This window comes from Corvus moneduloides, chromosome 4 (assembly GCF_009650955.1).
Source record: "Corvus moneduloides isolate bCorMon1 chromosome 4, bCorMon1.pri, whole genome shotgun sequence".
Classification (NCBI taxonomy): domain Eukaryota; kingdom Metazoa; phylum Chordata; class Aves; order Passeriformes; family Corvidae; genus Corvus; species Corvus moneduloides.
This window is the reverse complement of record NC_045479.1, coordinates 38,461,118-38,486,828: the sequence shown is the minus strand read 5'-3', so window position 1 is coordinate 38,486,828 and position 25,711 is coordinate 38,461,118. Positions and strand designations below refer to the sequence as shown.

Below are 25,711 nucleotides of genomic sequence, written 5' to 3'. Positions count from 1 at the left end.
TCTAACCCCCAAAGCTGTGACAAAAACTTAATGGTGTGAAGCAGAGACACCATGTCAGACTTCACTCTGCATCCCTGGGTCTGGATGATTTATCACTTGCAGCCATTCTGTTTGCTATTAATTAAGTACAAATGTTATTTTAGTAAGTTAACTTGACTGTGCTCCATTCCCTGTTGAGCTTAGTTGAAAGTGAAAACAAAAGGCCTTTATTGCAGCTGCTGTAAATTCAGGTCCCAAATGTGTTTCTTTGCATTTGCACACCCATAAAATGAAAACAGGCCTCAATTCTCTGCTATAGGTGCTCCAACACTTGTGTATAGACCTTGTTGTAAAAAGTGATTACTTCTTAACAAATAAGGCGCATGTATCATAACACAACCACATGGATGGATGTCATCTGGATGGTGTTATGAGAGAATTCTCTCATTTTTTCCCCTCTGACAGCAGACATATGGGCTTCTCTTTATGCTTTGGAGAACAGTGGACTGTTGACTGTTTAATGATGGGAGAGTGACGTTTGATGCTGAGAAGGCCCTGCTGGAAGTGCCCTCTGGGAGACAAGGTTCAGCACAAAGGTATTTCTTGGAACTGAAGCTGACTGCCAGCCAGGCTCTATCTGTAGTTCTGACTGCTCTGGAAATGTCAGTAATGTCAGCCAAAATAGGAGGTTTGTGAGAGAGGAAGACAGAGCATCTTGCTGAGCTATGGCAACAACAAACCTTAGGCTGAACGTGAGCTACTACTACCTACCAGCACAGATTTCAGAGAATGAACCCCTTGACACAACTTTCCTGGTAACATGTCCCCGCTCTGCTGGGAATTCAGATAGACACATACCCATGGCAAGGTGTTTTTTCTTCTTCAGCTCTGTTGAGCATCATTTCCTGTTCTTCCTGTTGTGTCAGAAGAATCTCAGTTACCTTCTGGTTTATTCCTTTTTTCCTTTGTCATAGGTTAGCAAGCATAGTCCCGGAAGGGACGTCCTTGCTAAGGGGTGCTTACAGTTTCCTCTGGGAACTGATAGAACCTATCAGCTGGCAAGTTTGAATATGGACAATTCTCTAAGCCACTTAAAGTTGTGATCACCTCTGTTATCCACATTTAAGAATAGGCAAACTCCCCCTCCAAGCTCTCTCTCGTTTCCGGCGCTGGCACAGGTGGCTGCAGGCCCCGTGTGGGGGCCAGCGGGCCTGGCCAGGCCCTGCTTGGGCCAGGCCGGGCCGGGCCACGGCCATCCTGAAGCCATGGACCTGTTCCAGCCATGGAACCCCCCCCCACTGCCTTGCCGTGGGCAGCCGGAGCGGCTCGGCTCTCCCCCCTCTCCACTGCGATAAGAAAAATTCAACATTCCAGCTGCAAAGCTGCAAGGCCGAGGTGAGATTAACCCTTTTTATTGCTGTGAAGAGCTGAAAACCTGAGGGAAGAGAGAGAGGAGATGCTTAAAGCTGAAATTCTGTTGTGAAGCTATGATATACCAGAGTATCCTGTTGTAATTTCATGAAGATCTGGGGGGTGGAGTGTTCAACTCGTGAGCAAAAGCACCTGCGCTGAGATAGGCAGATGCTGACGCAGCTGTAATTTCATGAGAAGTTTGGACAGGGAGAGATGAACCAGATCAGGACTTTTGCTCCAAACGGGAAAGGAGAAAACCTCAGTCCCTAGAGATGCTCCCAGAGATAGTCCTAACGATGAAGATGATGAAGACCCTTTGCTCCCAGGGAAGGAGAAGGGCCTCTGTTTTTGTTTCTGAACGGCTCAACCTTAAAATTGTACCCCAAAAAACTTCAAGAGTGGACCCTCAAAAGCAGTTGCGGGAAAAGCTGCAAATCGGGGGAAAGGACTCACACGCAGGCAGAGAGACTCCTCTTCCTAAATGGACTGAACAATATTTGGAAGTGGGCGGCTGTCTCGTTGTGATAATGTTTTCATAGCATGAGCAAGAAGAGACTTCTCTTTCTAAATGGACTGAACAAGGTTATTATGGAAGTGGTAAACAGACTGAACATCTTAAGGGTTGTCTTTTTACATTGTCAGTGGGAGAAGGGAGGAAGGTGGGGGGAGGAGGAGAGTTCTGAAGGTGGTATAATTTTTTTCCTCTTCTTCTTTTAGGTCTGTTAATAAACTTCTTTATATTCTTTCAAGTTTGGTGCCTGTTTTGCATTTCTCCTAATTCTTATCTCACAGCAGATAAACAGTAATGAGTATTTTGGACCAAACCACTACATCCTTCTACCCGCAGAATATTAGAATATTCTCCCATTTTCTTTTTATTAATGGCAGGTAGAAAGAAGGAAAGATAAACTCCAATAAAGAGTCTCTGAGCAACTGGATGTCTTGCTGTTTGAAATATGCTGAAATACAAGATACTGATGACTGATGCGGCTTTTTATTCTCCAGTCATCTGACTATAAAGGTAAATGCTTTCTTCCTTCTTGTACAGTGATGATAAATTGAAGACAAGACGTGTTTGGGTGATGCAGGGGACCAGACACTATTCAAACACAGGGTGCAGAGGATTTTGTCCCTTCAGATGTCTGAAAGTCCCACTGAGCCCTCCTGCTAAAGAGCCCCTGCACGAATGGAGATGTGCAGTGTGGGTGAGCTGAGAAGGGATGCCCAGGGACATAGAGACAGTGGGAGTTAGAAACCACAAGTGGTTTCCAGTCCTTTTGTCTGGGCTACAAATGTACATCTTGTATCTGTTCTTTCCTATGGGTTCTCAAGGGTTCTGCTGCAACTCCTGCTCCAGCAAAGGAGATATCTAGTTTTTATTCAGGATAGAAATTAAAGCATCTCCATCCAATTCCATGCTGAATGGCTGTTTGGCATATTCTTGTGCTGAAGTTCTGAGGAGCCAGTTCATACAAGGTGCTTTGACTAACCACTTTGCTCCTCAAATCATCCCTAAAATTTAAATTACCCAGACAATCCCTCAACTCCCAGTTCAGCTCATTAAGAAGTGTGGGTCCCTGGGAACAGCAAACACAGCACAGGATACCTTGCATGCAGTGTTATCTTTTTGTATGCTGATTTTAACAGCTTTCTGAAAAAGAGGTTCAATTACAGTTTGCCTTGGAAGAGGCTTTTGCCTGAGCTGCTGAACCCTCTCGAGCACTGTTTACAGGCCAGTGCCTGCCAGGGTTTGATGTTTGCTGGAGGAGGTCCAGCCCATGGGCAAGGCACCAGTTCCAGCTCCTGCTGGGGGGGGCCAAGCATCAGACGTGCCATGAATGTGAAGAAGAACCTGGGGGCTTCAGAAAGACTGCACCCCACCCAGAGAGATAATCTGAATGTCTAAGGGAGCTTCCCAGGGCCAGAATTTCTTGCTTTAATGACAGTAAGAATTTTAGCTGGTTGAAATGAGGATACATGATGGGAGAAATTTAGTCTTGATGGAATATTGTTATAAACATTTTATTATTACTTTTCACACTGAAGTGGTTCATTGTGTCTCAAGAGAACCATCATTAGACATTTCAACATACTTTTTATTCAATTCAGAAATTACCAGAGTGGTTTTAATGAAGTTCAAATAAACCCGGTATGAATACTGCGATACAAAACAATTATTTTGTTCAAAAATCAGAAATAAAATCAAGCAAAAGTATATCTGAAGATTACAAAGATAATTTCAAAGAAAATAGACAGATAAATGAATGAGCACAGCTATCATTCCCCTGAATATAATGAAATGTGTTTTATGACTTTTGGCTGTAATCACAATTAGCAATACTCAGGGCTATCTGCTTGGCTGTGTGTGCAAATCGGGATGTGTGTGTATGAGAGAGTAATAGCGGCTGTACAAATTAATTTCTTGTGAAGAGCTGATTGCTCCACCTGTTATAGTCTGTCTACATCCTAAATTCCCATCAACTGTTGCCGATTAGTTCACAGAATGTAATTGAAGAATGAAAATAGAGAGCAAGATGTCTGATTTATAGTCTGAATTGGTTATGCCCAGTGATTTTTTTTTTAATGGTGGTTCAAATATTCTGTTATTAAATTGATTAAATAATTAAATGCTGCTACAAACATGTCAGATGGTATTGCACATCAATTTTCTACTGCTGAGTGGGACTCTCATTTACATCCCAGCATACTGAATATTACTAAAGTTGGTGCTAGTCTTGGACAAGACTGCTAAAGAACACTAAGGAAAGAAGGGATGGATGAAAATACGTTCTGTAAACAGTTGTCAGTGAAAAACATAGCATGGGCAGATCATGCTGTTTGCATGTGCTTCATTTGTCTTAAATAAAAGGGTTTTCTTTGCTGGGATGAGCAGAGCTGAAAGTATAACTGGTTCTAAAGGGAAAAGATGATTTTCAATGATTCCTTATTTTCTTTAAAAATAGTTTTGTGACAATACAATCACCAGACCACAAGCTGCACTGTTTATATGTTTATTCAGTTGGAGAACTGAATCTTTATTTGAGGAAGCATGAAAAGTTAAGACTTGAGAAATCCCTAGACTGAAACAAAGCCACTTTCTGTAAATCACAATGTTAGTAAAGCAGATAAAGTAAAAACTGTTTTTCGGGAAAATATATAAGCTGATAAAATCCAGGTGGACCTGTGGGAAATTAGCATAGCAAACTTATAAATATTGTCAGCTACAGCCAGAGAAAAGAAGATCCAGCTGCTGTGTCTCACTCCCCACTCAGAGCTGAGTCACTGCAGGAGCTGTGCTCCCTTTGGAGCATTGTAGTTGAGCTCCCTTTCTTCATATCTGATGGCAGCTGAATTTCTGTATTTGTATTCAACCCTTTATTCTTTGTTTACCCTGAACTTGCTTGGAGTCTATTTAAGCTGTGCTAATGGCCGTAGTCTGATTTAATGAATAATCTCCTGAAGATTCATGGTCATTGTCTGGGTTTACAAATTTCTGAAGGAAGAGAAAAACCTGTGCCTGCCTTTTCAATGGTTTTCTGACATGTTATTTGGTCCACTTGCCATTCTCCACCCATGTACAGAGAAGAGGGGGTAGCAGTTTGTATATCATGCTGTGCTGGTTTTGGCTGGGGTAGAGTTAATTTTCTTCACAGTGACTAGTATGGGGCTGTGTTTTGGATTTGTGCTGAGCACAGTGATCATAATACAGAAAAGCTTTTACAGAGCCAAGGCCTTTCCAGCTTTTCGTACTGCCACGCTGGTGAGGAACCTGAGGGTGCGTGGGAGGTTGGGAGGAGACACAGCCAGGACAGGTGACCCCAGCTGACCAAAGGGATATTCCAGACCATAGGACATCATGCTCAGTGTATAAAGTGGGGGGAAGAAGGAAAAAGGGGGGGACATTTGGAGTGGTGGCTTTTGTCTTCCCAAGTACCTGTCACGTGATGGGGCCCTGCTCTCCTGGAGATGGCTGAACACCTGCCTGCCCATGGGAAGTGATGAACTAATTCCTTGCTGTGCTTTGCTTGCATTTGTGGCTTTTGCTTTCCCAGTGACTAACTATTAATCTGTGTATAAAAAATGTTAAAAGGAGCTTGAGAAAGTTAAGTTCTTTGATACACTGTTATCAAGAATATAGCTGTCTGGTCAAAAGAAGACGGTTCCTTCGTTGACACAGATCCCTTCTCAAGAGGATGTATTTCTTGGAAAGATATACTGTGACCAATAAAGTTTTCAAAATCAGTTGAGAATTTTTGTTGCTGTCTTTTTCTATGATTTTGGATTTTGTATATCTCAGTTTTTAAGGGCATTCTGAATGCAGTGTATATATTCTGCCCCTAAGACTTTACTTCTTTTTCTCTTAATATATTCCATTAATTCAAAAGAAAACCAAGGCAGAGGCTGAAGATCTATTTCTTGTATTTGGCAAACAGCAATTCCATGCACAGGTTTGCCTTACAGCAAATGTAAGTCCCTCATTTTTAAACATTCATATGGACCCCAAGTATCAGGGCCACAGTGCCTGCTTCCATTTTCTCATCTTTTTTCTTGTTCACTGAGTATTTTGAGGATTTTAGTGCTCAGTGATTTATAACTTGCTTGTAAAGGCAGGAATTCCTGATGCTGCAGTGATGGCCAGATGCCTGGACACCTCCCTGCTTGCTGTCATTTTACAGATGCAAAGCAGAGGGTTTTTTGCAATTTATCATTAATCATAAACTGTCAGACTCAGGTATAAAGATTGGAAATCGCTTAATGTGCTTCAGGTTCCCTTTTCAGACCGGTTCTGAGCTGAGTGAGTGCTCACTATTCTCTGAATATGTGTCAGAGTGGATTGCATTGAAGTTCTTTTTTTACTTGCTGTTGAAGAGATTAATTAAGAACTTATGGTTCAGTGTGCCGTGAGAACTTGGGAATTTGACTCACTCGGTCGGAAAGAATGAACTACAGCTGAAAGGATGATAAAGGAGATAAAATTGGCATTGTGATTTTGAGGCAAAGGTTCCTCCAGATTTATTTAGAAGAACAAGTTAAATAATATTGCGAACAAAAGCAGAAAGCTTATAAAAGGAAGAGCTTAAATACTGAAAAATAAAATTATTTTTCAGCAGTAAAGAAACTGGAGAAGGCCATTAGATCTCAATGACAAGTCAGCAATGATCACTACAGAAAATATATTTGGAATGGACATCTCCACAATTCAAGTGACTGGCTTAACTCCAAGCCTTAAAAATGATAAGTGTCTATATAGCTGCTAAGGTTTGTAGGCTTTTTGGGTTTTTTTTAGTAGAAATTGCTGTAACTAAGAGCAGGTATGATTGGTATGTGGAAGGCAGCATTTGTCATTACTAAACATGTTTGTTTATATTTACAGTTCTAGAAGAAGTAGCCAGCAAGGAAGATTTCAACTTGAAACAAATCGGCAGTGTTGTTAGAAGGTTTGAGAGTAGCTCCTCTGAGATGCTCTATTTCTGTCTTGTAAATACACTTCGGCAATTTCATGTAGTGCACGGAGAGCCAGGCATAAGTGTCTGTACATCTCAGTTCACTCAGCTCTATTGGATCTGAGAATTGGACTTTGGTGTACATTTTATTAAATGCAAAACTGGGAAACAGAGAAAATTTCTAAGCCCTGTATCAGTGAACCACACAGCAAAAGCGTAATTATAAAACTATGATAAATATTTATGTGCTTAGTACATATGAGATATCCTATCATTCTATATTGCAAAATGCACATGCATTGAATAACAAAAGACTTAATACTGAGGCATTTTCTGCTTTGTAGATTACTTTAGGCTACCACAGCCCACCTGCTTTGGAAGCAAGATTATTTTCTTTCGCTACAAGTGAATGTTTTAAGATTTCATGTGCACGGAGAAGTAAGCACTTACTTGTATCTGACAAGGAGATATATATGACATGGTGTATCCAGAGTCAATTTATTCATGTGGTGTATAATTGTCAATTTTAGCAGGTGGAACCTCCTCTCCTTCTATGGACAAAAACCAAATCTCTTTTGTACTGTTTGCTAGGCTCATCCTGATTCTTATTCCATCAAAACAAACTCTGAGATATAAACTCTACTCCTCTGCAGAAAATAAAATCCCTACAACCTTTTTTTAATTTTTTTTTGTTGTGAATGGAAATAAAGAAGGTTGAGAGATAAGTCTGGGAGCTATAACCATAGAAATGTATTAATGAAACTGTCAAATAATTCCTTTGAAGACACTTTTTAGCGTGTATTTCATAAAAGGAGCAATTTGTGTGATGCCAACCATCATTAATTGAAATTTCTGTGCCTCCGCTTTAATAAATTTGCTTCAGTTACTTGATCCTTTAAACTCTCCCATTAAGTGGCTGCACTTGTTAAGGGAATGTTAAGGGAATCTTGTTAAGGGAATGGTGTGAAGCTTGTGGTCTGTGCTGAATTCTGTCTAAAATCTGGGTCCACTGATGAAAGGAGGTTCCCATGCATTTACAGTGCAAATATGCATCTCCCTTTCTGTGGAGAATGGGGTGGAGAAAGAAGGCTGGAAAGGGTGGCTTGGGCATATATTTCTGCAGAGCTTGGTCATTCTGCTCTCTTAATAACCTTATCTCATTCCCACAATGACCTGAGCATGTGCTTGGTTCTCATGTGGCTGAACAAGGGTTTTAGCATAAAAATGTGCTTTTGAGTGCAGGATCAAGCCCACAAAGATATACTAAGTATGAGATAAGCAGTGGCTTGGAAGGAGCTGACAACAGAATAAAAAATGCATCAGGATGTGCATCACTGGCTGGAGTCTCTCAACTGGAGCGGGTTGGATAAGGTTTCCTAGGGGAATAGTCCAGCCCCTTGTCATCACAGGCCAGAATACGTTTCCATCATGTAGGCAGATTGACCATCATTCCCCATGTGACAGGGAGGTCCCCAAACCTCAGCCATGTACTCTCATTACATAAGTGTTGTGTTTCCAGCCAGATGAGAGGTCAGCACATAGTACTGGCCATAGAGAGCAGCACAGAGCTGGCACCTGCCAGCCAGCCTTGGAGTTTTGGTTACATGGTGAAGGTGCTTCCTTTTGGCCTTGTGAAGACATGGCATGGAGCTATGGGGAAAGAGGGCTGGCGGAACAATTCAATATCCCAAGAGAAGGGATTGGATCAGGTCTTGGGCCAGATTCAGTTTTTGCAGTAAAACAGATTGTTCATAGGGGCTTCAGGTTGCTACCTCCAATGCACAGTGAGATACCTGTCAGGGGCAGTTTGCCTTTTATTGTGATAAACATAATAGAAAAGCTTTACCCATGGAGAATCTTAGTTGGCATGTGTTCTAGATTTCTAACAACATGGTAGTACACAGGGTGAGTGAATTGGTGTAAGTGGACACAAGCAAATCTAATCATTAATGACATCAAAAATATCCTACAGATCACACCTTCAGGTAGGCACAGCCTACAGTCAAAACCCATTTTGTGTACAAACGGGTGTCTAAATATGAGGATAGGCAAGGGCCACTCACCCCCTGCACAAAACATCTCCCTGCTTAACTGCACTTGGCCTGTCCCAGCCTGAGCATCCAGAAGAGCCTGTCTGACCCCCAGGCCAGGAGGAGAAGCAGCAGTCTCCCAGGTGGCAGCTTCATTCATCTTTTAGGTGTCAGCCCAGCTTCCCAGGCATGCTGTGCCTGCAGAAACACACAGGCTGTGTCCGTTGTGTCCATCATCACAGCTTCTTTCTGTAGGTATCAGTACAGTAGGTCTTGGGACATAATTGCATCACAAAACACCAAACAACAAACAAACAACCCCCCCAAAAAACCCCAAAAACCAATCAACCAACCAACCAAAAAACCAACCTACCAACCAACCAAAAAAAACCCCAAACCAAACCAAAAAAACCCAAAGAGAAATTGTATCAGGGCTGCAGTCTAAGGGATCTGTCAAAATAGTGGGGCCTTAGGAGTCATTTCAGCCACAGACTGAAGCTCTGTCAATGGATAACTTGAGGGAGTCAGTTCACTCTGGGTAGCAGGGCTTTTGATGTCAGTCATTGTTGAATACTTAGAAAGTATGATCTCTTCTACAAACATGTAATGCATGTACAATTTTACACTAGATATAAATCCTATAATTGTATGTCACCTTTTTAAATGCAGCAACAGGTAAAACTGTTCCTGGGCATCATTTTTAATGCAATTTCTCTGAGAACCACAACTACTGTTGCAATTCTGTGCCTGGTTGTGAAACTGGAGTACCTACCATCCACAAAATAGATAGAAATACACGTCAGAGGGAGGCAAGAGAAGGATTAGTGTTTCATGCCAACCTGATTCAGTAAATGAACTCAAGTAATCTAAATCACATGAAATCCTAGGGTAGCTCATACGCTTTAAGCTAGGATGTCCAAATACCTTGCTGGGCTGATAGGCTTAGGCTTAGACAATTCCTGAAAGAATCTGAAATAATTTCTGTTTCATATAGTGACTGCTGACATGAATTAGTTATATCCTTACCTTGCAGTGAGAAATAGAAGAGTCTCACGTTCAGATATATCATCTGCATGTTCAACAAGAAGATGACTTAAATAGCAACAGGGGTTCTCCCTGAGATAGTGAGATATCTCAAGAACAACCATGGGTTGATGGAGGCTTCTGGATTGCAGAAGAAACAGCAAACGGGCTCCCTGAAGAAAAAAAAATCCTATAATACCTACCAGCATCTTGTCAAAATTAGGTATATTAAGAATTTATTTATTTCAGATGGATTTTCACATTCAAACCCATTCTGTTTGATCATCTATTAATTCATAAGCAAATTCTTTTCCCCCATACTTACCCTTTCCACAATCTTTCTTTTTTTCTTCTCAGGAAAAAAAAAAATCACAGCATTTGAACTCCCTAGTGCCAAATTAGGATCCTTATATTTTAGGGACAGAATTCACTGGGAGGATAGAAATGTCTTGCCAGCAGTGGACATGACTGGTAAAGAGTCACTTGCCAAGCTGCAACTTTTTGGGTATCTGATTACTAGCTCCTGAAGTGAAGTCCTTAACTCTCCTGTGCACTGTGCTCCATAGGGGTAAATGAAGACCCCTCCATTGAAGTGGAAAACCAAGCAGAGTTACTCACAGGAACCAGTTCAGAATTACTCAAGAGGCACCCATTCAAAGTTGCTTTTTCAACATCAGTCTGGAGCTTCAGTGCTGAACTCACGGTGATAGAAAGGCACCACCATTCTCAGCCTAAATTTTTCTCTCTTGGATAATCCCTGACACCTATTTGATCAAATAATGGGACTAACAACTCCATATTTCCTTGAATTTTGGAATTAGCAAGAGACATTTAAAAGTAAAAGAGAAAGTCCCAGGATCAGGAGTCCGATTAATGGCATCTCTGTACTGCAGGTCCCAAGGACAGAGCTACAGGCTGGACAGAGCTGCACTATCATAAAGATCCCTGTGCCTGCCATACCCTGCTGTTCTCCCCATTGGCTCTGAGACACACCTGCATGAGAAGAGCAGCAGAACATCCACTGATAGCAATACTTATTTTCCTCCTTTTCAAGTGAAAATGTCCCACTTTCACTATATTTTGTCAACCTTCTTGAAAAACTATTGGTTTGGACACTTGCAGCAGATGTGGACTCAAGTCACTTCTGAGTGAAGAGGTCCTAAGCTGATAATGATTTTGAAGAGGAGGATAACAAGTGGCTCTTTATCTTTTTGTTAGAAGTGAACAGAAGGAAGGGCCCCATTTGACATTTTATTAAGCAGGGGCTGGAGGGTACCCTCTTATTTGCTTCCTTTTCTGTGCAGAAGTAACTTCACTGGGAATTTTGCAGTAAGTTTTCAGAGGTACAGTCTCATTCACCTACTTTTGAACACCTCTGCACTTCAACACTTCCTCTTTTCTTCTTCTAGACAAATAGAGAAATCATTTCAGAGGTTTCTTTCTGTCTATATTTATCTACTGTACCTTTTGCATCACTTTCATCATTTGAGGCTGTTCATAGAAAATATACTTGCATTACTTTTGGGAATTGAAGCATGGAAGGAAAGAAAATTACGTGTTTATTTGATTTCTTAATTTGAGATGTAGGGATAAGTTAATTAATTGACAAAGCTTTTAGGTTTATCCTATTAGAAGTTAGGGCTGGGACTGCTGAGCAGTTAACTATTTTTGATACATCAAGAACCTAAGAAGATTGCTTTTTGTTACATATTGGGTTTTTTTCACTTCAGGCTAAGGCACTTTGATATTTGTTTTAAAATTTTTGCTAAGTAGTAAGAATGCTAATGGTACTAACAGGAAAGGATCTCTGTTTCCGATAGCTTACACTGAATGATTACTTTGCTTAGAAAGTATAGAGATGATCTTATAGTACAGTTACACAGCTCTATTTCCATGCCTTCTCAATGATGTGGAGATTCAGAACTCTTGCTAGATTCTGGTAAAAGACAGCTAAAGTTCAGAAGATAAGAGTTAATAGTACCATTGTAGGATGCTAATTATGCAAATAAATAATAATTAACTTTTGGTCTGGTCTGAAATTTTCAGTCTAAAAATCCAAGTCAGCCAGATAATACTATAATAATTTATACTTAATTCAATGTCCTCTCTTCACTTTATGTTTGGAGAAGACATTTAGTCATAGACAGATCACTAAGTGAAAGCATCTATGAGACGCTCTGAGATTTCCCTACGGCCAAACTCTTGCTCTGCCACAATTCTCCTCGTGTCTTTGAATTTCTAATCCCTTTTCCAGGCCAGCAGGGCATTAGCTATGTGAAAAACTCAAAAGTATTTTTATATTACATTCAGGTATCAAGTTACTCAATCAAAACCCTAAAGAGTTACATCCAGACTTAGTTTGGCTCTTTATATTTAGCATAACCTAATGCTAGGGCTTTATTTCCTCTAAACTATCTGATTGAATGCTTCTGCAAATTATTCTGGTTTTAGCAATGCATTATTTCATCTTGTGCTCATGTTTCATAACTTTCAGAATCAAAAAAAAAGGAAGAATTTTTTCACCTTATTTCAAAGACTTGCTTAGGTAAGCTTTATGACATGCCTGCATGATTTGAAACAATACATGTCTTGAGAGGGAGAAGGACATCAGTGACATTTCATATTGCCCTAATCACAAAGGGAATATATTGCATAGCTTAATTCCTCTCTGGCCCATATTGGATTACAGGGTAATTTGGACCGGAAGGGGCCTCAGGAGGCCTCTAGTCCAACCCCATGCTCAGAAGTTCAGAACAGATTGCCCTGGACTCTACCCAGAGTGTGCACTTCAAAACCTCCAGGGACAGAGACTGTAGATCTCCTTTGGGCAATATGGCTCCTCTGCTTGGTTGTCCTCACAAGGAAACATTTCTTCTGTCTGATCTGAACTTCTGTGGTTTCACTTAATGTCCTTTATCTCTCAGCCCCCAGACACGTGCCACTGGGAGAAGCCTGGCTCTGTTTCCTTGACGAGCTCCTCGTTGATGCTGGGGGCTTTTCTGTGGTGCCCTCAGAGACATTTCCTCTCCAGGTGAACAAACTCTGGTCCCTCACAACTTGTCCTCACAGGGCACGTACTCCATCCCTGCCCTGGGCTGCTCTCGTTTATCAATGCCTTTCCTGTACTGTGGAGCCCCAGACTGGACACAGGGCTCTCGATGTGGTCTAACAGCTGCCAAGTACAGGGAATAATCACTTTCCTTGGTCTGCTGGCTGTGGTCCTGCTGACGGAACCCAGGGCACTGCTGGCCTTCACTGCAGGCTCGCTGCTGGCCTGGGCTGACCCACTGGTGTGCCCAGGATGTCCTGTGCAGAGCCGCTCCCCAGCCTACCTTGTTGCAAGGATTTCTTCTTCCCAGGAGAACCACATTGCATTTGTCCTTGTTGAATTTCATAAGGTTGTTGTTGGCCCATTATTTGAACTTGACCTCAAGCAGGGTTGGAAATATACTGGGAATCAATTGAAAGGATACAATTGAATTCAGAGGTTGCTCTTGAATCATTCAGGACAGAAATTTAAATACATTAAAGGGAGGAAAAATGTGCAAAGGTATTCCGGGGAATTTTTGAAATACTTGAAATACAGTGACCGAGTCTTTCATGAAGTTTTGTATGGCATTAGCATAACCTAGGTTAGCACAAAACCTGCTGCTGTAGAAGACCCCACAATCCCTCGACCAGGAAAAAATTCATTAGTTGCCACAGCATGGTGCCCCATATCTAGCAGCAGTCAGATACATAAAGTGCACAGCAGGCATCTGAGGCAATAGGAGGTGCTGTGTGTGTACTCACACATATATAGATAGGCACAGTGTGTTAGGATAGGACTGACAAAATGTTGATGAGATGGGCCTGCACATGGGTGGGAGCATATGCCTAGAAAATCCCGTATTTCTAATAGCATTTGATTAAAATGGAGAAAACAAATGGAGGCACTTATTTTAGGTCCTGAGTATAAACCAAGTTACACAGGCATAAGTTCATTGTTTTACTCAATCCCTAGATTAGGCCTTTTTGAGAGTTATTTAGGCTTAAGGAAGGACATGCTTTTAAAGTGAAATAGCTCTTCTAATTTTTCATGTAAACAAGCTCTTATTTGATTTTTCTCTCTAGTTATTCAGTAGCATGAAAATTAAAGACTATATTCCCTGTCATAAAAATTTATTAAATATTTTGCCAAAATGACTTGATTGTATCATTTTAATGAATACAGAAAAAATGAATCAGCACAAAATGTCATTAATTATAACATGGCAGAAAACCACTGAAATAGACAACAATGGCTCTTTAACATGTTAAAGAACTTTTTACTCAGACAGACTATTGCAAAGCCATCCTGCAAATTTAGCCATGTGGGGAAACAGATTTACCAGGAGTTCATAACACCCTCTCAGCACTTTATATTTTTTTTCTCCTATGTATTTCAGTAGGAATCAACCCTGCTCAAGCTGGTTTATTGTAGCCTATGCACATAAAAGGAATTTACTCCAAAAAGTGGTTCCTGATTTTAGGAGCCATCTCTCTTTCATAAACACAACTTGATCAAAATTGAAGACTTTGTGAAAGGAGATATTGCACATAGAAGAAAGTCAAAGAGATTCTGAAAATGGTTAGAGTTTAAAGTGGATCAGTACTACCAGCTACTGCAATCATTACAGCTGAGGATTAAGTTATATGTCTGTGTGGATGATGCATTTTTAGCTCTGCAAAACTCTGGACATTGAGGTTTTTTCTTGAATGCAGTTCCCTTCTTGGTCCATTTTTCCAATAAATGGACAGCAATCAACTTCCAAAAGAGAATCTCAAACAATAGGTAGTATCAACTGCCTGAAATCTGAAATGCTCCTAACTGCTTAGAGAAGAGAAATTGTGAAGAAGAAAATTATGACACTGTCAGGAAAAACATCGTGAAGAATGAAGAGGTTCAATTGCATGTTGGGAAAATGGGAAAACAGCACTATTTTTTGTCTTAATATCTTAACCAATCAAAGCATAGTAGCAGGACTGTGTCACATCCAAAAAATGAGGAGATGTGGTTTAGAAATTAGGAGGTAATATATCTGTAGCTAAAAATCCCCATTTTATTATTATTTTGATTTCTGTTCTTTTTTTATTACTATTTATGATTTTAAAAAAAAATTCTTAAGCCAAGCTTCTTCAAGCATTTAGGCTACCAATAGCATATTATTTTTTCCACATGGATGCTGAGATTCCCTATCAGTGGTGGCACTGCCTGGGAAGCATCAGATGGAGGGAGATTTAGGCTGAGTCTGAGAGAGGCTGGAATGCAAAGAGTACAGTGGACACTCCCGCCCACATGTGTGACTGGAAGACCTACTGGTGATTTCCATGGGCCATGTTTTTGGATGGTCTAAAGTAGTTTAATACTGAAGAATTCTGGAGCTGTGTTGATTCACACCATATGGGTATTTGGCTAAATCATTCCCTGGCAGAGTTACAGAGTTACAAATGTGGCAGTGCTCTCCCACTGTCACTCTTTGTGGGTCGATTCTATATTTGCTGAAGTGAAACAATAATTGAGGCACAGATATTTGCTTGACAAATGGCAAAAATCTCTCAGGCATTTATTGTGTACACAGCTATTGAGAACACTGACAGTTTTCCTTCACTTGATGACATAATAAAATACTACAATTAGTACAAAATGCACTCAACATTCAAAATGTCATCATCCAGTGATATTCATTGTTCCTGTGATTGATAGATTTTATAGTGGAGAAGGATGAATTTACTTAAGTGATACATATTTGCACATGTTTTTCAATCAATGATGATTGATTTCAATCAACTAAAGGCAATGTGATTTCCAGATTTTTGTTTTCTCACCAAGACCATTTACATTAGTTTTGAGGTTTCCATTAATCCCTGCAATTTATTGAGTAAATTGCTATTTATTTCACGATGGATAGGTGCATTTCCTATGACATTTCCTATGACAAAAAAATGCTTGTTGTTTTGTTCCAGTGGTATGTCATTGAAAGGAAACAATGACTCATCTCTGCGTAACTCTGATGGCTGTAGGATCACAGGCATGGGAAGTAAGGTCATCCTTCTTGCAAAAGGAGGTTGTACTAGCACCATGACATTCAGGGGAACAAGATTGCTTCTCTAATTTTGTTATAGTCAAGTGCTGTGATGGTGCAGAGGTATCTAATAGAGCGAATAGTAGGAAGAGGACAATGTTTTTGCTACAGAGACAGAAACAGTAAAAAGAATTCCCAAAGGATCAGTGGGGGAGATAATGACAAGACCCTGGTAGCTCTTCCCTGTTACTGCCTAGCAGAATATTTGGGGGGTTTTGATTGCTTCCTTTACTATCAGACACTTGCCATAAAGCATTAAATTGCCACATAAGTCTTCTGATAGCTAGCTAGCTATCTAGCTATCTAGCTATAGAACAAATGCATGCAAACCTTTATCAGCATGAGCTTGGGAAGCTTGACGAGGGACATCCTCATCAGACATTAAACCCAAGTGATAACTCAACTCTGGGGCTTGAAATTTGTGTAAATCATTAAAGCTACCCAGCATATGTGGCATCTCCCCTTATTTCAGTGCCCTTGGAGGTCAGAGTGCAATAGGGTAGTTAGGTTCACTTGTGGTGAATCACTTCTTGGTTATCTGGTCCAAGCCCTGAACTGAAGCAGGTCTACTGAAATCATACTGCTCAGGATCTTGTCCAGTCAATTTTTGAGTATCTCTGTTGATCAAGATGCTATATTCCCTCTGGTCAATCTGGTTGAATGTTTGACTGGCCTCAGGGACAAATTTTGTCAACTTGCTTCTAACAAAAGTTTCCTGTGTTGCACCTTCTGCCCGTCTCTCATTCTATCTTTTGTGAGAAGTCGGTTTCTGCCCTGCCTGTACACTTCTGTTAGGTAGCTGAAGACAGCAAGAAGATTAATCTGTTTTTCAGATTCCATAAACCGAGCTGTCTGCCACTCCTTTGTTACAGTGCAGATACTGCAACACATGTATCGGACAACAAGGCCCGTGGAAAAGAAATATATATATCTATGGACAGATCCTTGGTATATGTTTCAGAGATGTTTATTTCCCCAGCTGCATGGCCGGGGCTCTGCCGAGGAACTGCTCAATCACGGGACCCGAGAGTCCTTCCCGGGCAGGGGAACACAAAACAACCAAAGGGGAATGAGGCTGACCAGGGGCAGCGAAACCCCGTGTCTGTCCCCTCAGGGCCCCTCTGCCAGGGCTACATGGCAGGGGGGAAGGGACCCCAACATTCCTTGTACACCATGTGTTCCTGACCCCTTCTGAGGTCCAGGAAAAAGAGGGGAAGCACAAGGACTATTTCTTCCCTGCTCCTCTTTCCCTCTTCTGTTCCTGGGTACTCAAAGTAGACATTGGTGCTGATGCTGGAGGTCAGGGGGAATCAGGAAAAGAGCGGTTACTCAGGTAGGTGTGATCTAAGTAGGTTGCCTGGGACTCATGACTGTGAATGCAGGAAATCGAATTGCAAGCCCAGGCTTGATGGGAAGCAACCAGTTACAGGCAAGGGTTATTATAACATTGGTCAGAGTCTCAGCACAGAGTCACACAAACTTTTTGAGAAAAGAGTTGGTTCCTTCAGTGTAAGACTTTTCTGCAGCACAGCAGATACCAATAAAAATTTTGAGCACATGACACATCACGTGTAGATGCTGTTTATGTTCAGCACAGGTATTTTTATAATTTAAAGAGAAATTCAAAAGATGCTATCCTGGAAGAATACCTGCTTGTATTCTTCCACCTGAATGTCAATACTGAGCAGTACAAAGTATGTACACGGACTCATTCAGTGCACCTCTGACAAGGTTGTATTCAGTGAGGCTGGCTATCTTCACAGATAAATTTGCTGTGCATACCTGTCCAGCACAGAAAATCTTTCTTCCAGTCACTGCATGACTGTGTTGTTAAATACAGAATATCTGACTGTGTAAGGTGGGTTTAGCTTAAGAAGGGAGGTTTGCTTCTATCAAACTCATTCCCGTTCCTTAAATTACCGTGAGTTTGAATGGGGTGGGGGGGATAGAGAGGAAATGAAGCAGTGGCTCAGTTCTTCCCTGCCTCTTCCCCTATCCTGCACAGCTGGGTTTGTGGGATGGGAACCACACACTCCGTTCCCTAAGATATGTTGGAGAAGCTCCATTTTCTTGGAGCTCGTACTGCTGAGTGTATGCAGATTGCTTAGTTAACACGTTTTTCTAGTACTCACAGTAACTGTGCCCATACAGCAGTACCCAGCAGCTTTCTGGGAGCTCATCTTGTAAAAATCCAATGAACATCTGAGGGGACATAGCAATTTCTTGCACCTGTCAAAATCTTATTCTGTTGCCAATGTGCAGCATGTCGCAGAAACATTTTCAATGGTGGGAAGTAAAGTCTGGTTAATCTCTGTAAAGCCCAAAAATAGTTCTCCAATCATCCCAATTTAATGGGTGATTCTTATGCGAGGATAGCAATGTCTACAAATTTAAGGTAGCTGTGGATTCAACAGAATACTGAGATACAGGGGCTTTCGTGTCACAATCTAGTGAAGCATAAATATATGCATATACAGCAGTTTTTAAATTTCAGTTGAAACATCAAATTGTCATGCAACATCCACATAACTTTGTCACAATGTTTAGTGGGAAACACTTAGAGCAAAATATAATCCTCTCAGCTAAATATGTATCAGAGAGAAATATTCATGTCTTTCAGTATGGCTATAGAGGCAAACTGGAGTTAAGAAAAAATGACATTTTTAATAGAAGTATTTATTTTAGATTGACTTTCAATGAAATATTTGACAGCCCTGGAGTACAAATGTAATTATTTACTGCAGGATTTAATTAAAATATGCTTATTTTTGGAAAAAAAATTACATCTGTCCTGAAATGCCAGTGCTACGCTAGGCAGGCAAAATAAATAAGGCAACACAATTTTGAAGTTCACATTTATTGTGTGTATGCTTGAAGCCCTATTTATGGCCCAAATTCGAGAACCGCTAGAGGAGATCCCTGTGGGTGAAGAGTTTGTACTGTGGGATGGGAGAAGCAAGCAAGATCCACATGCGACTCCTCTGTCAATGCCACCTTCTTTTCTCCCATGGGGAATGGCTGGTTGATCCACATAGTCATAGAATTTTATTTGAGAAACAGCAAGTTTTTATTTTACAGTAATATAAAAACCAGCAACTAAACCTTTTCTGCCTTACCCTATACCTGCATTTCTCTGCCACCGAGATAGAGTCATCCATATGAGAGATTGGCAGGGTTTGCCCAAAACAGTTGTTGCAATAACCTGCCTGTGTGTAAGTAGGTGCCTGTAGCTTGCACTCAGTTGTGAACAGATGACTTATTAGGGTTCACAGAACTTTGGGTCAGGATTGACGTTACCATGGGTCCACAGAAGATTCTGTTAGTGGGGGATGGACATCCTGGTGGACTCATGTTGTAAAGGCAAAGGGAAGGCTGCACACATATCCCCAGTATTGAATGTCCCAAATGATAAAACATCTTATTATTATTAATAATAATAAAATTAAATATAATATTGATTAACATTGACTAAAATATTATTATTAAAATAAAATATTTCATTGATTAGATGGTGGAATTGGCTGGCATTCATAAGAGATGTGGCTCTCTCAGTGAGCTGACCTGTTCTGGCAATAATCTGGTGAAGTTCTCCACTGATGTCTTTAAAGTGAATTGCTGGACAGAAATGTTTGTTGTGCAGAAAACCCAGGTATGATAAGAAAGTATATGTGCGACTCACAACTTCAAATTGATTTCATGTATCATGTGTGATGTACATCTTCCCTGGAAAATAATCACAGCATCATTTAGTTTGGACAAGTCCAACCATCAATCCAGCGCTGCCAAGCCCACCAACAAACCATGTCCTCAAGTGCCACATCCAGTCATCTTGTAAATACATCCAGGTTTGGTGATTCAACACTCCCCTGAGCAGCCTGTTGCAGTGATTGACAACCCTTTCTGTGACAAAATTTTTACTAATATCCAATCTAAATCTCCCTTGGTGCAGCTTGAGGCCATTTCCTTTTGTCCTGTCACTTGTTGTCTGGGAGAAGAGACCAATCCCCACCTGGCTACAGCCTCCTTTCAGGCAGTTGTAGAGAGTGATAAGGCCTTCACTGAGCCTTCTTTCCTCTGGACTAAACAACCTCAGCTCCCTCAGCTGCCCCTCATCAGACTTGTGCTCCAGAGCCTTCACCAACTTTGTTGCTCTTCTCTGGACTTGCTTCAGCACCTCAATGTCCTTCTTGTAGTGAGAGGTCCAAAACAATATTTGAGGTATGGCCTCACCAGTGCCAAGTAAAAGGAGACAGTCACTGTCCTGGTCCTGCCGGCCACACTATTGCTGATACAAGCCAGGATGCCATTGGCCTCCTTGGCCACCTGGGCATACACTGGCTCACATTCAGCTGTTGTGAACGAGCACCCCTGGGTCCTTTTCTGCCGGGCAACTTCCCAGCCACTCTGCATCAAGCCTGTAGTATTGCAAATGCCACGCTGCAGGTGTACAAAAAGCCAGTGTTTTCAAACTTTTCTGCTCAAAGGGCATAATTGCAAGAGTAGGCTGTATGTATGCATGTGAAAAATGTGAAACACTCCCATTGGCTATAGGAGAGTCAGGGCTTCCCAGAACTCCTCTCTAAGTGATACTAATGGCTGAATACTGCAAGTGCGATCCTCTGCTTCTTCCAGGTGTTTTTCAATAGTACTGATGGAGAGAATAGCTTTTCATCACACAAGTGGCCTCAGTTTCCAGTAAACATTGCCCATGCTGACACCCTGAAGGAGAATCTGAAAGAAGAATCAGTTTCTATCTGTCCTTGGCTTGCACATGTGTTGCTGTCTGCATCAGGTTAAGAGAGTATAAAAATGCTGCTGACAACTCCTCTTAGGGATTCCCTTAGGAATTCTTACCATGTGGAATAATTATCAGGGCTCTGGGGAAGCTGTGGCGGTGCTTTCTTTCCCTTCAGGGACTCTGTTGAATAACTCAAGCTCCCTTGGTATTTGCACAGATCTTTCTGTACGAAGGACCAGGATTTAAAGCAAACAAACTGGTAGCTATGAACAGAAAAAACACTCAAAAAACAATCTAGCCATGTCTAAACAGAGCATCCTGCAGCCAGACCTAGACAAGAAAATAAGTGATGTTGTTAAGGGTGTGTGTTCCCAGAGCAGCTCCTGGCAGGTTCAGTGGGAATCACTACCTCCTTCGTGCAATGAAAATCAGGTCATTCACTGAGTGCCTGAACATGGATTTAATAGCCTCACTGGGGTGAACGTGGTTTTCCTTCAAGGAGATTTTGGCCTTATGTTACATGTTTTGAAAAGGACACGCTTCTCCCCGCCCCATCCCTAAAAAAAATTTTAAAAAACTCAACTGCTGTAAATCAAGGAAAATTCATAACTTGCTTGAGGTATCACAGCTGTTGATTAAAGACTCAACATCTTTGGGAGCGCATTGTTGCTAGGAAGATAAAAATCTGTTTGACAAAGTTGTGACCATAAAAATTGCAAGGCTTTAGTCAACAGTTAGAGAGGATTTGCATCTCCCTTATAATAAATAACAATAATAATAGCTCACATTTATACGGTGCTTCCAGATTCAAAATGTTTTACAAACATCAGCTAATTAATCTTATTGAAATACTTTCTCTTGCAATACAGTGGTATACAGTCCAAAATGTATCTCATAAAGGGGGCTAATGACTCATAAAATGCAGCATTTTCCTCGCTGTGTGACTATCACTGGTTTTTAAAATGGCAAATATAAAAATCACACACCTTTATATTTATGCAGCCTATTCTTCAATCATTACATCTGTACAGCGGCCACTGTGGTTAATTTGGGTTGGGAACATGACTGGAATTTGGATCTTCAGTTGGAATCTCTGGTCTCTTCATTCTGTTCTCTGGGGTTTGTTCACCTTACAGTGGATTTGTGTCAGTCATCAGCAACCTGATGAAGCTGATGGTCCCCAGCTCCTGCTTAAAGTCTGTTGGCAAAAAGGGCTGCTCAAGGGACCAGGTCAGAGCAGGCACCAGTCTGTGGGGCAGAATGGGGGCTGCTTCCCTCTCTGCAGAATCTGAAGAGACCATGGAGGCAGAACAGCATTGACAGCTCTTGTAAATACCCCCTGAAGTCTTTCTTACTGTGTTTGGGAGACCTGAAAGGAATATGTGCCGAATTTTCACTCCTTCTGTATCCCTTTCCTTGTATATCCTGTGTCATACAATGTCTTTGAAGAACATGGATCAAACCTGTGGTGGTGCAGACAGCACAGTTTTTAGCACATATTTTTTGATCAACAGGGTATTTGATTTGCGTGGCAAGGTTTTGGTAGTGGTTGTCTGCAGGGTTGCCTTCTGTGAGAAGCTGCCAGAAGCTTCCCCCATATGCAGCAGAGCCAATGCCAGTCAGCTCCAGGATGGACCAAGGCCGAGCATATCAGTGATGGTGGTAGCACCTCTGGGGTAACAGACTTAAGAAGGGGGGAAACAAAGCCTGTGCATCATCATCCAAATGTTTACTGGATGAGAAAATGTGAGAGCAAGAACCCTGTAGACACCAAGGTCAGAGAAGAAGGAGGGGAGGAGGCGCTCCAGGCACTGAAGCAGAGATTCCTCTGCAGCCCGTGGTGCAGCCCATGGTGAGACAGGCTGTCCCCCTGCAGCCCATGGAGGACCACACAGGAGCAGACATCCAGCTACAGCCCATGGAAGACCCCACAGTGGAGCAGGTGGAGGCCTGATGAAGGCTGTGGCCCAGTGGGAAGCCCATGCTGGAGCAGGGTCCTGTCTCCCATGGGAGGGACCCCATGCTAGAATAGGGGAAGAGTTTGAGGGATCCTTTCCCTGAGAAGGAAGGAGTGGTAGAGACAATGTGTGATGCACTGACCACAGCTCCAGTTCTCTGTTCCTCTGCTCCATTGGAGGGGAGGAGGTAGAGAAAATTGGAAGCAAGTTAAGCCCTGGAAAAAGGAAGGAGTTGGAGGAAGGCAAGTTGAAGGAAAATTTTAAGATCTGTTTTTATTTTCTCATTATCCTACTCTGATTTGATGGTTTATAAATTTAACTAATTTCCCCAAGTCAAGTCTGTTCTGCCCATAACTGGTGAGTGATCTTTCCCTGTCCTTAATCTAGACCCACAAGCCTTTGCTTGTATTTTATCTCCCCTGTCCAGCTGAGGAGGGGAGGGATAGAGCAGCTTTACTGGGCACCCGATGCCCAGCCAGGGTTAGTCCACCACAGACTGTCAATATTTTTGTGAGAATCCTACCAGTTAAACCATGCTGTTGACATATTGACAACAGTGGCAACAGAGCTTTTCCTGGGGCTCCCCAGGAAAAAAATCTCTGCGTCCCCAGTGCAGAGGACATGGTTTCAAAAGCTGGAAGCATAAAACAGTGTTGTAACTAGGGATTTTCTTCTCCCATCATGTGCAGTACCTTTATTCAAAAAGACTGGGTAACTTTAGAGCTTTCACCATTGTTTATTGCTTCTTACTTGAAGACAAATCTAGGCAAAAATCTGCTAATATTTAAACTAACTAAAGTTGAGCCAAACTCAAGCCAACCTTTGCACCAGAAAAATATACTACTGACTTTTCATTCTAATATATTTTACTTTCTCTTTGACTTACTAATTACTGCCACAGCTGTGGTAGTATTTTTTATAGTAAGAGGTAAGATTGATTGCATGATTATGGGGTTATCATGTGGGACGAGATAATTTTTCAGTGCTTTTGTTTTCTCTCTGTAGAAATCTTGAGAGACCGCATTTTAGGTCTTGACTGTTACTTATATGAATGCTGCTTTATTCCTTATATGTAATATCAGAAGCATTATAGGGAATGCAAAAATGGTTTACTAGGTCTACAAGGTCCATTTAAGCTGGCAGAGTGGTACAAAGTGTCCTTAAACATTTATGAAAATCAGACTGTTGGGGCTTTTGTTTAACATAGATCCATGCTTGGTTTAAATCAGTTTGTTGACTGAAAAAATGACAGCAGAGGAAACCAAAACCTATGGAGTTTGCTCTCCTGTCACAGGCAGGTCTATTTGCCTGACAACAGATGAGATAATGGCATCCTAAAATTTTTTCAGACTTTCAGTATGTGTCTTTCAGCTGTGCCACTCAATCCTGCCAAGCCCAGCCCAGCCCAGATCCTGAGTCAGCTCTGAATTCAAAACCTCAGCAGCCCTAAGAGCCTTGCTGCAACTTCAGGAGAGGAGCAATCACCTGCATCAAGGAAAGCCTCTGTAAGTCAGCATTGAGGAGGAAGGACCTGAAGGCACCCAGCCATGGCTGTCAGCTGCTGGCATGTAGCCCTAACCTCCCCCTTTCCTCCATCCTTGTTTTCCACAGCCCTGCCTCACATGGCATAGCTTTAGGTTTTCTAGCAGAAACCCTTACCTGAATAAGCAGGCTTAGAGGAATCTGAACACTCCAATGAATCTTGAAATGCTTTGCCTCAACTGTGAAAGGCCACTTTGAACAAAGAGGATAATTGACCTTCCCTTGCATATTTGATGCATAAATGGTGACTCCTGACTACAATATCTGCTTGCTGCTTTTTCTTTCTGTTACCACTGAAGAGGCGCCATTACCATGGAAGCATGAGCCAGGTAATCTCTAGTTTGTGCTTTGTCAGCAGGGAAGCTGCCTGAGTTCAGGCTGCAGGACACTTGCTGATGATTGGGCAATCCACTTTGTAGGATTGCCCAACAGCAGAACACAACTTTTCTTTGGAACTTCATCAGATTTGAGCTGACAGTTGTCAATATGTGAGATGTAAATATGAAGATTTTATGGTTGAAGTCATAAAAAGTTTGGTTTTAAGCTCGAAGCCATACTTTAGGCAGTAACACATGATGCTTCAGTGGAAGGTGTGTCTTTCAAATCATACCTTGCTTCTAGCAAAGTATTTTTTGTATGTTATCACATCACATGAATAATGTTTATATCATCATGAGTGTTGTCATGACCTCATATTTACAAGACTAAACTCTGCTTTATTTACACATCTGAGAATAATTTTGTTTAGCTATAATTTCCATTTAAGCCTAAAAATAAATGTTTGTGACATCTGAGCATGCGTTTGTTGCTCTGACTATTCTTTACATTCAGTACTGAGCATGGAGCCCTTTTCACATTTTTAAACTGAACCACACTGTCAGCTGGATGAGGTGAAGACTAATGAAAACTTTGCTGGTAATGAGGGATCAGCACTGTTCACCAACTTTTAATTGACATAAGTGCTAAGGAATTGACAATAATGTATGTGCAACCACTTGCTGATAAGCAGAGAACAGTTTAGGATAAAAGTGACCCTGAGATTAGCTCAGCTGTTTAGAGCATGGTGCTAATAACACCAAGGTTGTGGGTTTGATCCCTGTACAGGCCATTCACTTAAGGGCTGGAATTGGTCGTTTGCGTCCCTTGCAACTCAGAATATTCTGTGATTTGTGTATCATATGTCTTGAAGTTGCCATTGAAGTATTCCCTCTTTCCAAATATCTGTGTACAAAATGCTCTGGATAGATGCTCAGGCTACTATAAAAAGGATAAACTCTCAGAGAAGAAACTAGAGAAGACCTCATGAGAAACAGGTCTGAATGTCGAGTTAGCTAGTGAGGAATTGGGCAGGAGAGGGTAGTCCAAATGGGACATCTTATATCACATGGCTCTTTCAATCACTATTTTTCTTAAAGCAAAAAGAACTCCTGCATTTTAAACTTCAGTGGATAGAGTGTCCAGCCAAGGTGTGTGAAACAGA

At 41.5% G+C, this 25,711-nt stretch overlaps 1 long non-coding RNA gene across 1 annotated transcript; it reads left to right on the top strand.

The window, feature by feature from the left end:
- The first annotated feature begins 1,332 nt into the window (after window positions 1-1,332).
- Window positions 1,333-25,121, top strand: LOC116442564. Its single transcript, XR_004239595.1, has 3 exons — window positions 1,333-1,374; window positions 2,281-2,413; window positions 24,061-25,121. It is a non-coding gene; the product is annotated as an uncharacterized LOC116442564 (long non-coding RNA).
- Window positions 25,122-25,711: the final 590 nt, after the last annotated feature.